The following is a 13,178-nucleotide window of genomic DNA, read 5'->3' as shown; positions in this document are numbered from 1 at the left end:
GAGCCGCGTCCCTGCGCCCAGCCTCCGGAGCCTGGCGGGCGCGCACGCCCCAGCCGGCCAGCCATCTGGCCCCGCGGAATAAAGGCAGATGCGAGCGGGACGGAGAAAGCCCACGAAATACTCACGGCCGGGAGGGATTCCTACACACGCCGCTCCATTTTCGGGCTGCGGAGAAGATGGAAGGCCGGCGGCCGGGCACGGTGGAAGGCCGAAGCCGGGGACCTGCACCCCCGCGGTCCTCCAGCCAGCCCACTGCAAAGGAGCCCCAGCCGGGGCTGACGTCACGGATTCATGAATGGATGTAAATCGGGCCGCTTTAGGATTCCGCGCAGCCCTGGCTGTGCCGTGTGCCACGCGAGAGAGAGGGAGGGAGGGAGGGTCCGCCAGGAGGAGCGGCCAATCAGCGGCCCTCCGCCGTGGCCTGCCTGCCGGGACGAGGAATCTGGGTACAGAATAAACAAAGCCCGCCAATCAGGCTTGTGCCACAGGGCTTCTGACACAGGGCGATGACAGAATCTGGCAGCGCGCACGGGAGTGGGAGTGCGCGCGCGCGCGCCTGCGTGCGCCCGTGTGTGTGTATGGATGTGCGCGCGCACGCGCGCGCCTGGGTGAGTGTGTTGGGGGGCGGGGAGGGGGGTGATCGCGTTGGCGTTTGTTACCATTGCTGAATCAGGCAGCGAGAGATCTAAGTTGGCTGGGGCAGACAGATCGATGCTAGCCACCCTCTGGGCTGTATCTCCAGGACTAGCTCTCTAGAACCTCCTCGATTCAGCGGCAAGGGGCTCCGAGGTCACGTGGGACGGCCCCCCACATTTACAGAGGAGACTGAGGCCCAAGAAAGCAAAGGGCCCTGCCCTCGTCCACGCAGGGAGTCGGCCCCAAAGGGAGCTTGGGAGCCAGACCCTTCGACTTCAGGCAGCATTTACTCCCATTATGCCAGGACGATCCCTGGTTTTACAGATGGGGAAACTGAGCCACAGAGAAACGAGAGCATCCAGATCTGGAGCTGGAAAGAGCCACCTAGTCCGATCCCCTCTTCTGAGGAACGAGGCCCCTGGGAGGTTCGGGGACTAGCTCAGTCACACTTGTGACAAAGGCAACATCCCAGCCTTTGGCTCTTTCCCCTGCAGGAACATCCGCCCCCCACCCCCTCCCCATTAGAACCTTCTGCCAGTTTCTAGTAGCCCTAGTCCGACAAAGTCGACCCAAAGTCGTCTAGCTGATTTCCCTCTGAGAGAAGAAGATCCCAGAATTCCGGTCGGAAAGGACCTTAGTCCCACGTGAATTTAAATCAAAGAGACATTGGAAAAGCCATGCCTATTTTAAAGTCATTTTCTTCCTTGGGTAAAGGGCCTCAATTACTAAGCCCCGGGGAATCCAGAAGAAAAAGCAAAAACAAACTCTTACCTCAAGAAACTAGTATTGTAAAGAGACGAGCAGTACGTGCATAAAGGAATACACAGAGTAATAATACTGAGCATTTGCTTGGAGCTTCAGGCTTTGGGAAGTGCAGTACTAATATTGCATCAAGGTTGAGACCAGTTCCGATGATCTTGTGATGAAGAGAGCCATCCATCCACCCCCAGGGAGAGGACGGAGGGAACCGAGCAGGAGCACAACAGAGCATTCTCACTCTTTTTGTTGCTCGTTCGCATTTTGTTTTCTCACTCGTTCTTTCCTTTTTGATCTGATCTTTCTTGGGCAGCAAGAACATTGTATACATGTTGACATATATTGGATTGCTTGCCATCTGGGGGAGGGGGTTGGGGAAAAGGGGGAAAACTTGGAACACAAGGCTATGCAAAGGTCAGTGTTGGAAAATTATCTGTGCATATGGTTTGAAAGAAAAAGCTTTAATAATAAACAAATAAATAAATGGATAGATAGATAAATAAATAAAATAAGGGGAAAATTCAACTTCTCCCCATCCAGGTGACATTCTTATTCCTATTTTAGGCATAGGACTTCCTCTCAGTCACAAACTTAGTAAATATCCAAGACTGGTCGCCTATCCATTTGGCCCGTAAGTGTTTATAAAAGGTAACTAGGGAGCAGCAGAGGGAGAGGAGGGGAGGGAAGGGCAGGAGAGAGCCCCAGTGCTGCCAGAGCCGAGTCTAGAAGGAAATTTGGCACTATAGGGGAACATGGGGCTGGCTAGCAAGCTTGGTGGGAGCAGAGTGGTAAGAGTGGGTGAATCCAGGTCGGTAAGAGCAGGTGACCCCAAGTCAGGCAGGCGGCATTTCCTGTCCTGTCTGCTAAAATGTCTCAGGACAAGTCAGCCTGGGAGAAGGCTGCATCTGCCATGAACTGTCAGAGTTCGCTTCCTCAGGAGATTTCATTTGTTCTGAACAAAAAGAGGGAGTGTCTGGCCTAATTAAAAACACTCCTCCCCTTCCCCCCCCAAATCCCATTGTTCAAAGAGGACCACAGGCGATTAGGGAACCCCTCCCGTCCCAAAATAAGCCCTAACCAGTCAAGTCTATGTCCCTGCTCTTCCTCAGCCCCGGAGATGGGCTGCAGACCCGACCATGTTCTCAGACACAAGTCTGGGTGGGGGCCCTGTTTCCTAGTAATCGTTACCTCCAAAAAGCTCTTCCCAGACCCCCCACCCCCCCACCGCCTCTGGCACACAAGTGCTGGCCAGCAAGCTCCCACTAGAGACACTTACACTCAGGGAACTTAAGGATCCCAGCACTAGAGTTGGTAGGAATCTAAGCAGCCGAGTCCAATCTCCTCATTGAACGGAAGAGGAAACTGAGGTTCCAGGTCACACAAGTAATAGAAAGGACCAGGTTTCTTTTCCCTGGAGCAGTGTCAGGGTGTGAACCCATTGGGGAAATGGCTCCTTCCTTCCGAGGCTCCCAGGAGCCCTCAGGAGCGCACAGTTCATTGCTTTCCCCAGGCCAGAACTACCCAGCATGCTCAGGATGTGGGGAGGATCAGACAGAATGATCAGATTACCCCGGTCAGACCCTACCTGGAAGGAGCAGGGTTGACATGAACACAGCCACTTCCTGGTGGGGGTGTGGTCATTAAGAAACAGTTGTGATCAGCTGGGCCCTGGACCGGAATCTTCCTCCCTAAGGGCTTTTCATGGTGACAAGAGGAGCTTCTGACCGCTGCTGATTAGTAGAGGCTGCACCCCATTACTCTGGGGCTCCGGAATCCTCCCCTGTACTGTGGGGGTCGGGGGTGCTGCCACATGGCGCGCCTCCCTGGTTCCTGAGTCCCAAGTCTTGGTAAAGGCAAGCTGGACTCGGACAGTTTCAGGGGCCTCCGGGCCGGCTTCTGTGGCCCCTCTTGGTTCCTCTCTCACCACGCTCCTTCCCCTGCCCCATCCTCACATACCAGCTCAGGCTTTGGTATTCCTGGACACCCCCTTTAGGACTCTGTCCAGGGCCCTGTAGCTCACCCCACAATGGACACAGTGTGCCACGGGAACTGTCCCACTCCAGGGCCGTGGAGGCTGCAGCTGGCTACTAACCCTTTCCCTCCTCTCACTCAGTGCTAGAAGGAGACGACCGTCAGCTAGACGGGCAAAAGTCTCTGCTAGGAAGAGAGACATTCCTACCAAGACTGTGAAAGCTGAAAGACTCCTCTTGGGAGGAGTCTGTCATCTAGAGAAGCTATGAACGTCAGGCATTAGGAGGACAGCAGACATGGCGGAGTGGGCAAAGGTCAGCCTTGAAGTCAGGAAGGCCGTTCCTGCCCAGTCTGCCCTGACAGACGCATCCGGCTCATGTCTGAGCGAGTCTTATGTTCTAGAGCCATAAGGAACCATTTCCCAGGATTATTAGGAAACGAGGGTTCATGACACTGAGATGTGTGTACAGCAAATGCTATAGAAACAGTGGCCAGAACAAGAAGGATCTTGCCAGTGTATTTTCAAAAACTTGTCACTGTTTCCTGTGCAGTCCTGTACAAGTCCCTTCATCTCTCTAACCCTAACCCTAATCCAATCAATCAATGGCAGATCAGGTTCTAAACGTGTGTAAACAAGATGGTCTACACCTTGTGAACACCTTTATTCTAACCTGCATTTGGCAATCTGATAATCAGGGGGTTTAATCTACCAGTGGAAGGCCTCTACTGTGGAGGATTCTAATTCTCACAGAGAAGAGAATCTCTGGGGAGAAGAGGAAAGAGATGGTTTTGTGGGGGGTTTGGCTTACTCCCCCCTCCCCCCTTTGACTTTGTCATTGGAGAAGTTGGTCCAGTAGGAGACCATGGATCCAGCTGGATCAGAGGGAAACTCACTGAGGTGGGACACTGAACAGCACAGATGCATTTAGACTGCCGCCTGAAATGCGACTCTAGAGCCTGGGACTCTACAGTGGCCCAAACCCTCAGACCTCAGTAAGAGACCTGGGTACACGTAAAGGGAAATCCCCGAGGGCTCCTCAGAGGGAGAGAGCTCTAGTGGCCAAGACTAGTGAATGCCCTTTCAGCCATGTGTGCCCTCTACACGGGTGATTCAGAGGCATCTAATGTTTCCCACCATGTAAGAGTGTCCCAGACTTTGGAAGTAAAAGGCGGTGGTTGTAACTATAACTGTTGCTTTGAAATAAATACACTTCACCAAAGCTAATTAAGGCTGATTATCAAAGGGAAGAATACTTGGACTTTTAAGTGACCCAACTAGAAACCCTGAGAGGACAAGTGCTCAGCTGCCCTCTGGACACTCGTTCTACTGATGTAAGAGGTAGCAAGAGGTCTCATAGCCGGTGGGAAGTGTAAAAGGAGGGAGATGATAAGATCCATCTGGGATCCTGTGAACTACGGCCTTGGGAGCCCAAAGCAAAAGCAAGCCTAGAGCCCCCACTACAAAAAAATAGTCCAGACTTTGCTTGCTTTGAGATTAACTGAGTCTTTAAGAAAAGGATTCTCTGTTTTATGGGCTGAGGCAAGGATGAGGGATGACAGAGTGGACAGCCCCAGGTTTCCCTGGGATGTCACCGGAAAGCAAAGAAGGGCCCCTGCTGGATTCTGGGTGTGGAACTCATGGGAGGCCATGGACAAAAGACACAGAGATGAGCAGCAGATACACGTGGGCTACGATCTACAGCATGGAAGAGAACAGCCAGATCAGGGAGGACACAGTCCACTGGCTCCTATAAGTAAGAAAGGAATAATGATCAAGGAAACCAAGAAAGTATTTCACAGACTGAAAAGATTCCCTTTGTCTTTAAGGGGGAAAACAAGCCAGCCAGCTGAGCTCGTTTCACTGAAAAGTAATAAACAAACAAAGAAATAAATTAAAAATAAAACAAAATAAGCCCAAAGTCAAAACCTCCCTATGTTAAGGAAGTGCTTAAGAAAATCCTGAACTTTGAACCAAGAATGAAAAACAAATATTATCAACTAATATTCTTGGCATTTTAACCACGCCTCCCTATTACCTCTAGGGTTAACTTTATCCCTTGTCAACTTGACCTTATGATTTATTCCACATTATTCCCTTTCACGGCCCCTCCCCCAGGCAACCCCAGAGCCCATAGGGAGACCAGTCCTGGTTGCCCAGCAGGGTCCTCAGAACCTCAGCCCCTTCCCCTCTTCCCTGCATGGCAGAAGCACCCTAAGGGTCCCCATCAGCCCAACACTGAAGTCCTGGGACATTTGCATAGCTCTGCATCAGAATTTGCCTACAGTAAAGGTGTTGTCTTCCCTAATTAGAAAAGAGAGCTTGAAAACAACTGTGGAGCTTTTCTGTTTATACTCCCAGATTTTAATAATAAGCACTTAGCAAACTTTTTTTCATTCTTTCCTGCTCTCCCCTCAGGTCCATCCAAAGCAGCCTTCTAACTCTTCAGCACATAGGGGAACCACCTCCTACTCATTACTCTCCAGACCTTATCTCCCAGGCCCCAAGAGGGGCCCCCTCCTGCCCCGGAATCCACAGGACCCTCTTCCTAGGACTGGATGGCTCCTCTCACACCCTGCATTTCAGGAGGTCACAGGCTAGTCTTGTCCAAGTTTCTGACTTTCCTAGACAGTCTCACCTACCACCGGACAACCCTCTTTTATGTATCACCTTCCCCCATTAGAATGTAAGCTTCTTGAGGACAGGACTGCCTTTCTTTCACTATTTATATTCTCAGCACACAGTAAGTGCTTAATAAATGTTTGCAATCTCTCACAACTGGCCTTTTGTACCAAGGCCAGAATGCCCTCCCTCCTCGTCTTGGAATTTTTTAGAAGCCCCCCTCCCCTCCAATGTCCCTCTGTCCTAATTTATTTTGCAGATAGCTCTCCATGTACATGTCTCACCCGGCAATTCCAAGCGAAGCTCTCTGAGGACAGGAACTGTTCGTCTTAGTGGTTCTTGGAAGGCTAAGGCCGGGCTTGTCATATAACAGGCCCTCAATAAATGCTTGTTGACTGAATGATCCTTGTGATTAAAAAAAAAAAAAAAAAAAAAAACAAAAACTCCCAATAACCCCTCCCTGAACACTTCTCCAAGATTTTGAAACCCTGGGGACTGTGAAGAAAACTTCTACTTGTTAACAAAGTTGACTTAGCCAATGTTTTTATTAAAGAGAATAAGCCGGCTTGGCTTGTCAGCTAGGGAACAGAGAGTGCTTAGTTACAAGCGATTGAAAATCCTTAAGCGCTTAGGGCTGTGTCTTCCTTTTCAGGAAGATGGCTAATGCACTAATCCATTCAAAAGTAAATGGGTCTCTAAATTAATAAAATACCCAACTTCCCCCAAATGTCCCTTTCTCTAACATCTATTTTTGGATGGAAGCCATGGCTGGGGTATTGAAAAGACTACCTGGAATTGCTTCACACACACACACACACACACACACACACACACACTCTCTCTCTCTCTCTCTCTATCTCTCTCTCTCTCACACACACACACACTCTCTCTCTCTCTCTCACACACACACACACACACTCTTTCTCTCTCTCTCTCTTTCTCTCTCTCTATCTCACACACACACACACACACACACTTATTCTCTCTCTCACACACACACATTCACACACTCTCTCACACACACATACACACACATTCACACACACACACTCTCTCTCTCACACATACACACACGCATACACACAGTTCCTCCAAAGAGATAATTGACATTTCATGCCTCCTTTTATTTTTTCACGTGGATCTTTTGCCTTTTTTTTTTCCTTTTAATGGAATTTGGGGATATTTACAAAATAAAGACCTTGAGAATGTCCTTCCTACTCTTTTCGATGGTGTGTCCCTTCTCCCAATTTCCCTTTGCCACTGGACATCAACTATTATTGTTCCAATTTCCCTTATGGCTCAAGCTGTCAACACAGATGAGCCCCCACAGGTCGTGCCCACAAACTCAAGGGGAAAAGAGGCAAACCCCTAAGGAAGAACAGGGCTACTTCTCTTAAGGAAGATGGAGCCAGGGCCCTCCCAAATCTGGCCCCTCTGTGGTAACCCTAAGCCTAACCCTAAATGTCCACAGGACCACAGATTGAGAAGGGCCCCAAGACTGACTTTATGGGTCTCTTTCATTAGAATATAAGCTCCCAGAAGGCAGAGAGTTTTCCTTTGTGTTTGTATTTGTATTACCTGAATTAGCTCCAAAAATACAATTTAGTTTCCCTAAAACTTTCCATTTCCTTTCTATTTTGATCTAAATGAGCGGGTGCCCTCTGCTGCAGCTGGGTACTCTCATTATCCGAGGAAGAACACGAACGTCCACAGATTGCCAGTCTCCATCGCTGGGACCAGGAGGCTCAGCAGCGGCTCTTCCCAAGGCCTCACTGCTGGCCTCCTTCCAGCATGCGGCCTTTGGCCTGGGAGCTCAGGGAAGGCTCACATGGACTGTGTGCAAGGAGCTTCTCCAAAGCAGAAAAGTTCCATCCCAGACCTCCCAAAGCACTTGGAGGAGCTAAAGACCCGAGACTTCAAAAAACTAGCCAAGCCCTAAAGTATTTTTGTTTTAACTCAACGAAAGCCATCGCTTGGTTAATTCTGAGGAGGTCTGAATCAAACTGCTCTAGCCTAGAGCAGATCCCTCAGGATGTCAGGCCCATCTGCAAGAAGACCAACTTAACTTAGGTTTGGGCAAATACTCCAAAAGAAAGACCGTGCTGTGTGGAAAGAGGAAGGCCCTGCTTTCAGAAGAACTGGGTTCAAATCCTGACTCATCCTTACGCAGCCAAATTCTCATCTGTAGAAGGGAGCTAATAGAACTGGTACTTCCTGCCTCATACGTCATTTTAAAGGCAGGACCTAGAATTTCAGTGGCACTCCCAGGTGAGGAAACTCCCTCCTTGCAGATGCTCGGCTCCTCCATCTCAGAGAATTGAGGGGGGGCCCTGAGAGTGTGAGTGACTTATCTCTGGTTGGGTGGTCACCGTACCTGAGGCAGGAAAATTGTTATTTCTAGCTGGCAATAATGGCCAGGAATGATGAAGGAAAAGCACTGCACAAAGCAATGTGTTTAACCAACTTAAAAGGCTCACTTGGATCCCGTGAAGGAAGCTGCACTAGACACTAGAGACACTAGAGAACAGTCCTTGCCCTAACCCTAACCTTAACTTGGTTACATTTCAGTTAGTTTACAAACAGTAAATTAGAGTATACTAAATAAAGTTTTTAAAAAGAAAGAATGAATGAAAGGAAGAAGAAAAAGGAAAGAAAGGAAGCAAGGAAGAATAGAGGACCGGCTCCCAGACCTCATTGTGGTACCGGGTGACCCTGTTTAACCTCAACAGCTAGAAGTAGAGGAAAAGTTCAGGTAGGAGCCCTGTCATGTGTCCGTCACTGAAGGACAGAGCGGGGGGTCCGGCCTGAGGGGAGAAACTAGAAAGCCCACCTCCTGTGCTAGGTTTGGCTGGAGGAAGGCCGCAGTCCCACAAAATCATAGATAATTGAGCCAAATACTGAGGTTGGGGTGCCCAGGAGGCCTCCCAAGAGGCCTGGAAAAAGGCTCTGCTGCATCTGGTTACTCAGGGAAGACCTCATGGAAGAGGTAGCCCATATAGCCTGGACCCTGGAGAACCAGTGGAGGGGAAGACAGGCCGACGGACATAGAAGGGACAGCAAGAGTGGCGTGGACATAAAGGGACCGCTAGAGACAAAGGCGGGAAGGCCATGATGGGAGCTTCGCCTTCGGGGATCTCTGCTTCCAGGTTCTGCCCTAGCCAATCCATCTTCCTAAAGCACAGATTCGTTCAAGCAAGCAAGCCCCAAGCATTTATGAAGTGCCTACTACATGCTAAAGACTGGGCTATCTTGGGATATGAAGCCAAAAAAGCTCTCGGTGATCTCACATTATATCAATGAATCAACAGTCATTTATGAAGTGCCTACTGTGCACCAGGCTCTGTCCTCCTTTCCGGGTGCTCCCGAGTCCGTCCAGGACAAAATGTAGGCTACTCAACCTGCCATTTACATTTTAATCAGTCATTGGGCCTTTATGAGGCACCTACTGTGTGTCAGGCACTGACTGTGCTAGACACTGAAGACATAACTACAAAGGCAGGAACAGTCTGTGCTCTCAAGGATTCTGCATCACCTTCCTTCTCATCCCTGATCCTGCACTCCCATTTCCTACCCCCAGGCCTTAGGACAGATTTTACCCTCTCCTTCCCCTCCCATGCCCAGAAAACACCCTTTTCTCCCCTCTGCCTGTTCCAAGCTCAGCATAGGGGCCACCTCCTCCAGGAAGCTCTTTGGGATCCTGCTAGTTATTGGTGCTCAGTCCTCCTTCAAATGATCTCACTTTCAGCATATTGGGCCCATTCCCCAGGGGACTGTAAGCTCCCTGAGGGCAGGAACACCTTTCCCTCTTTTTGGTTCTAACACTGGGACAGAGCCTTGTAGAGAAGCCTTAACAAAGGCTTAACAAAGTGCAAGAAGCCTAGAGAATTGGGTTAAAATTCTAATAATAACCATCCTTGAGGAACTTGGTGTTCCTGGCACAGGAGGAGAACATGAGAGAGCCCCTGATCTTGTCGCATTAAGTGTGACGGGTGCTTCATCTTGGCTTTCTGCCATTCAAGACAATTGGGCACCTGCCACATGGCTTCAGTCCAATTTGCATTTAATAATAATATCCAACACTGACTGTGCCCCGGACGATTAGCAAAGGGCTTTTCAAATTCTTCTTCCTCTTTTGGTCCTTATGAAAACCATGGGAGGTGGGTGCTGTTATTATCCCCATTTTACAGATGAGGAAACTGAGGCTGAGAACAGTCAGGGTGTGCCCAGTTCAGAACTCGGGGCTGCCTGTCCTGCTCTCTGTCCACTATGAACCTTCACCAGCTAACTAAGCATCCCAGGGATCCGTCGATAGCTTCCTGGAAGCCAATGGGCCGGACCATGGGATCCGGGAGCACAGAGAGGCTGCCCAGAAATCAAAAGTCTTGTGCTGGGGACACAGCCATCATGGCAGATTCAGTGGATGGGGTCCCTAGACTGAACCCCAAAAGGGGAAAGGAGATGGAATAGTTCCCTGTTCGGAAGCTCGCCAGCAAAGCAGGCTCCATCTTCCCTGGGCCATGATGGTGTTGGGACGGCATTGGACCAGGGGGACCCGAGAAAATAATCGTGCCCAGTGGGGGAGTCCCGGCTCCTCTGTCCTGCTCCCCGCTGGATAAGCCCTGTTATTACATGGAAGATCATTTTATTATATGACCATTAAAACAGACCCTAATAAGAATTCCAAGAAATAGGAAAAGACAGAGAAAGGCAGAGAAAAAAAGACAAGTCCAAGAGCAAGAGGCTAGAGCACAATAATCATACGGTTAAAAGCAAATTCATTTTCTCTGCACGGTGGTGAATGCCTCCAGCGGCATTTCTGAAGGGACCATTTTGTGCCTGGCACTGTGCTAAGCGACGAGGATACAGAGAAGCAAAAGTCGGCCCCGGCTTCCAGCGGGGGAGACGATGAGCAAAAGCGCTGCAGACTAGATAAATGGGGGCTGCTCCACAGAGGGGAGCTCTAGGAATAAGGGCAACTGGGAAAGGCCTCCTGTAGAAGGCCGGGTTTTAGCTGGGATTGAAGGAAATCAGGAGGCAGAGGGTTTTCCAGGCAGGGAGGACAGCCTGAGCAAATGTCCAGTCAGGAGAAGGAGCATCTTGTTGGAGGAAGAGCCAGGAGAGGGGAGGAAGGTGCAAGAAGCTTGGAAATACAAGCAGGGGCAGGGTACAAAGGGCTTGGATGGCAAACAGAGCATTTATTGCAAAATGCTTTACAAATATCCCATTTACTCCTCAGAACACTCCCGAAAGGTGGGTGCTGTTATTATCTCCATGGTCCAGATGAAGAAACCGAGGCAGTTCTGGAAGTGACTGGGTGCTGCTGGGGTTTATTGAATGGAGGGGGTGACATGGTCAGACCTTTGTTTTGGGAAGTTGATTTGATAGTTTGTCCAGGATGGAGTAGCCTGGGAAGGCCTGGGACAAGCAGATTAATCAAGATCAATCAAGGTGATTGCAATGATCTAGATGGGAAGATGAGGGCCCATCCCAACGGCAGAAGGGAGGAAAGAAGAAACTTGAACCACTGATTGGTCTGGGAAAGAGAGGGACCAGGGTATAAGCTGGGCATCTGGGACGGGTCAAGGTTAAGATGTCCACTTTGGGATGTCTAATGGACAATTACAGGTGAGAGAGTGGAGGTCAGGAGGGGAGCTGGGCTGGAGAAGCAGAGAGATGCTAACTGAAGCCGGAGGAGCTGATGAGGGCAGAGGAGAGGGCCCCAAAGTGGGCCTCTGGGGAGATCCGCCTTTAGTGGGGCCGATCTGGATGAGACCCAGCAAAGGAGATAAGAGGGGACAGAGCTGGAGGACGAACCCCAGGCAAAGGCCTTTGGGTTTGGCAAGAAGAGCTTATGAGAGAGAACAGGGTCAGTGGGGAGGCTGGAAGCTGCGTGGTAGAAGAGGAAGGAGTGCGGGGACCTTCCTCAGGAGTCTGGCCACAAAGGCGGGAGAGCTGTGGGATGGCAGACAATGGGATGGCTGGAGCAAGGGAGGATTTTTGAGGCTGGGGAGGAAAAGGGGGGGCTGGTGTTCAGTAAACAGTAGAAGTGACTGCCATGTGTGTGAACGAGGACAGTTTCCTGGCCCTTTGCCCACTGGCTGGCAGCAGTGAAGACGCCAGCTTTTCTTAGAGTCTTGTTTCTATGTGGATAGATGCTGGGCTTGGAGTCGGGAAGACCCGACCGAGCTTAAACCTGGTTGTATGAGCCTGAGCAAGTCACATGACCCTCTGTCTGCCTCAGTTTCCTCATCTGGACAATGGCATAATAATAGCACCTTCCTTTCAGGATTATTCTGAGGATTAAATGGGAAGTTTATAAAGCATTTTGCAAACCTTAAACCTCTGTCAGTACTTATTATTATTACTATAATCATTATCACCTTAGTAAATATATGAGTACTAGTATTTGTCGGTGAAAGTACAAATTAAATTTACATTTAAAATAAAAACTTTTCTAAAAATAAAGAGTGTAATAGAAATTCTAAGAGGCACCTGATCTCATTGTTTCCAGCAACAGGGAGAGCCCACATCCTTCATCTTCCGTGTGCTTCCCCATGAGGTCAGGAGAAGGGAGCCATCTTTTTGCAGTCACACACGAAGCTCTTCGGGAGTCTTCTCTCTGAAACAACCAACAAGAAAAAGACTTGAACAAAGTAGCCACTGCCAAATGGCCAAGGACCCCTTCCCCGAATGGAGCTTGGACTACAAAAGGTCAAAACAAAACCTTGTTTTCTTACACTAGAATGCAAGGAAACGTCTTCCCATGACTCCAAGCACCATGGGATGCATGCTAAGAGTCATATCCCCATATTCATGGCACTAGATGCCTGAGAGGGTAGAAAACATATGGCTCATACTTAATGTTATGAAAGGATAGAAAACATATGGTCCATACTTATTGTTATGAACTAGTGAAATGAACTTATTATGTGCCAGGCTCTCTGACGACAAGTAGAGAAGAGAGAAGTTTGCTGCTTTGGAGGAGTCTGCGCTTGTTAAAGGCTGTTTAGGGTCCCCTGAAATTTCTTTTTGAGTTGCCCTGTTTTTCAGAAACAGGGCCCAGAGCAGGCAGGAGGCCAGGGATGTGTTGGGGACAAAGCCCTGCCCCTCTCCCTCAGATGACACAGCATCCTGAACTGGACTTCCTGTGTGTCCTTGGCAATCAAGACAGGTGCTAGACAGTCTGCACTAGGCT

At 49.6% G+C, this 13,178-nt stretch overlaps 1 protein-coding gene across 2 annotated transcripts in view; it reads right to left on the bottom strand.

Annotated features, from left to right (window-relative positions):
* The window catches only part of MAP3K13 (mitogen-activated protein kinase kinase kinase 13), a 145,483-nt gene that overhangs the window by 62,398 nt on the left and 69,907 nt on the right, over positions 1-13,178 (bottom strand). Inside the window, exon 2 of one of the 2 annotated variants that reach the window (XM_052000047.1) lies at positions 12,476-12,602. The gene's annotated coding sequence lies outside the window, so the exon portion shown is untranslated. Of the gene's footprint in view, positions 1-125; positions 430-12,475; positions 12,603-13,178 lie in introns of those variants that run through there. The other variant, XM_052000048.1, reaches the window with a different exon arrangement.

This window comes from Antechinus flavipes, chromosome 4, assembly GCF_016432865.1.
Source record: "Antechinus flavipes isolate AdamAnt ecotype Samford, QLD, Australia chromosome 4, AdamAnt_v2, whole genome shotgun sequence".
NCBI lineage: Eukaryota > Metazoa > Chordata > Mammalia > Dasyuromorphia > Dasyuridae > Antechinus > Antechinus flavipes.
Note: the sequence above shows the minus strand (reverse complement) of the source record. Positions and strands in the feature narration are given on the sequence as shown.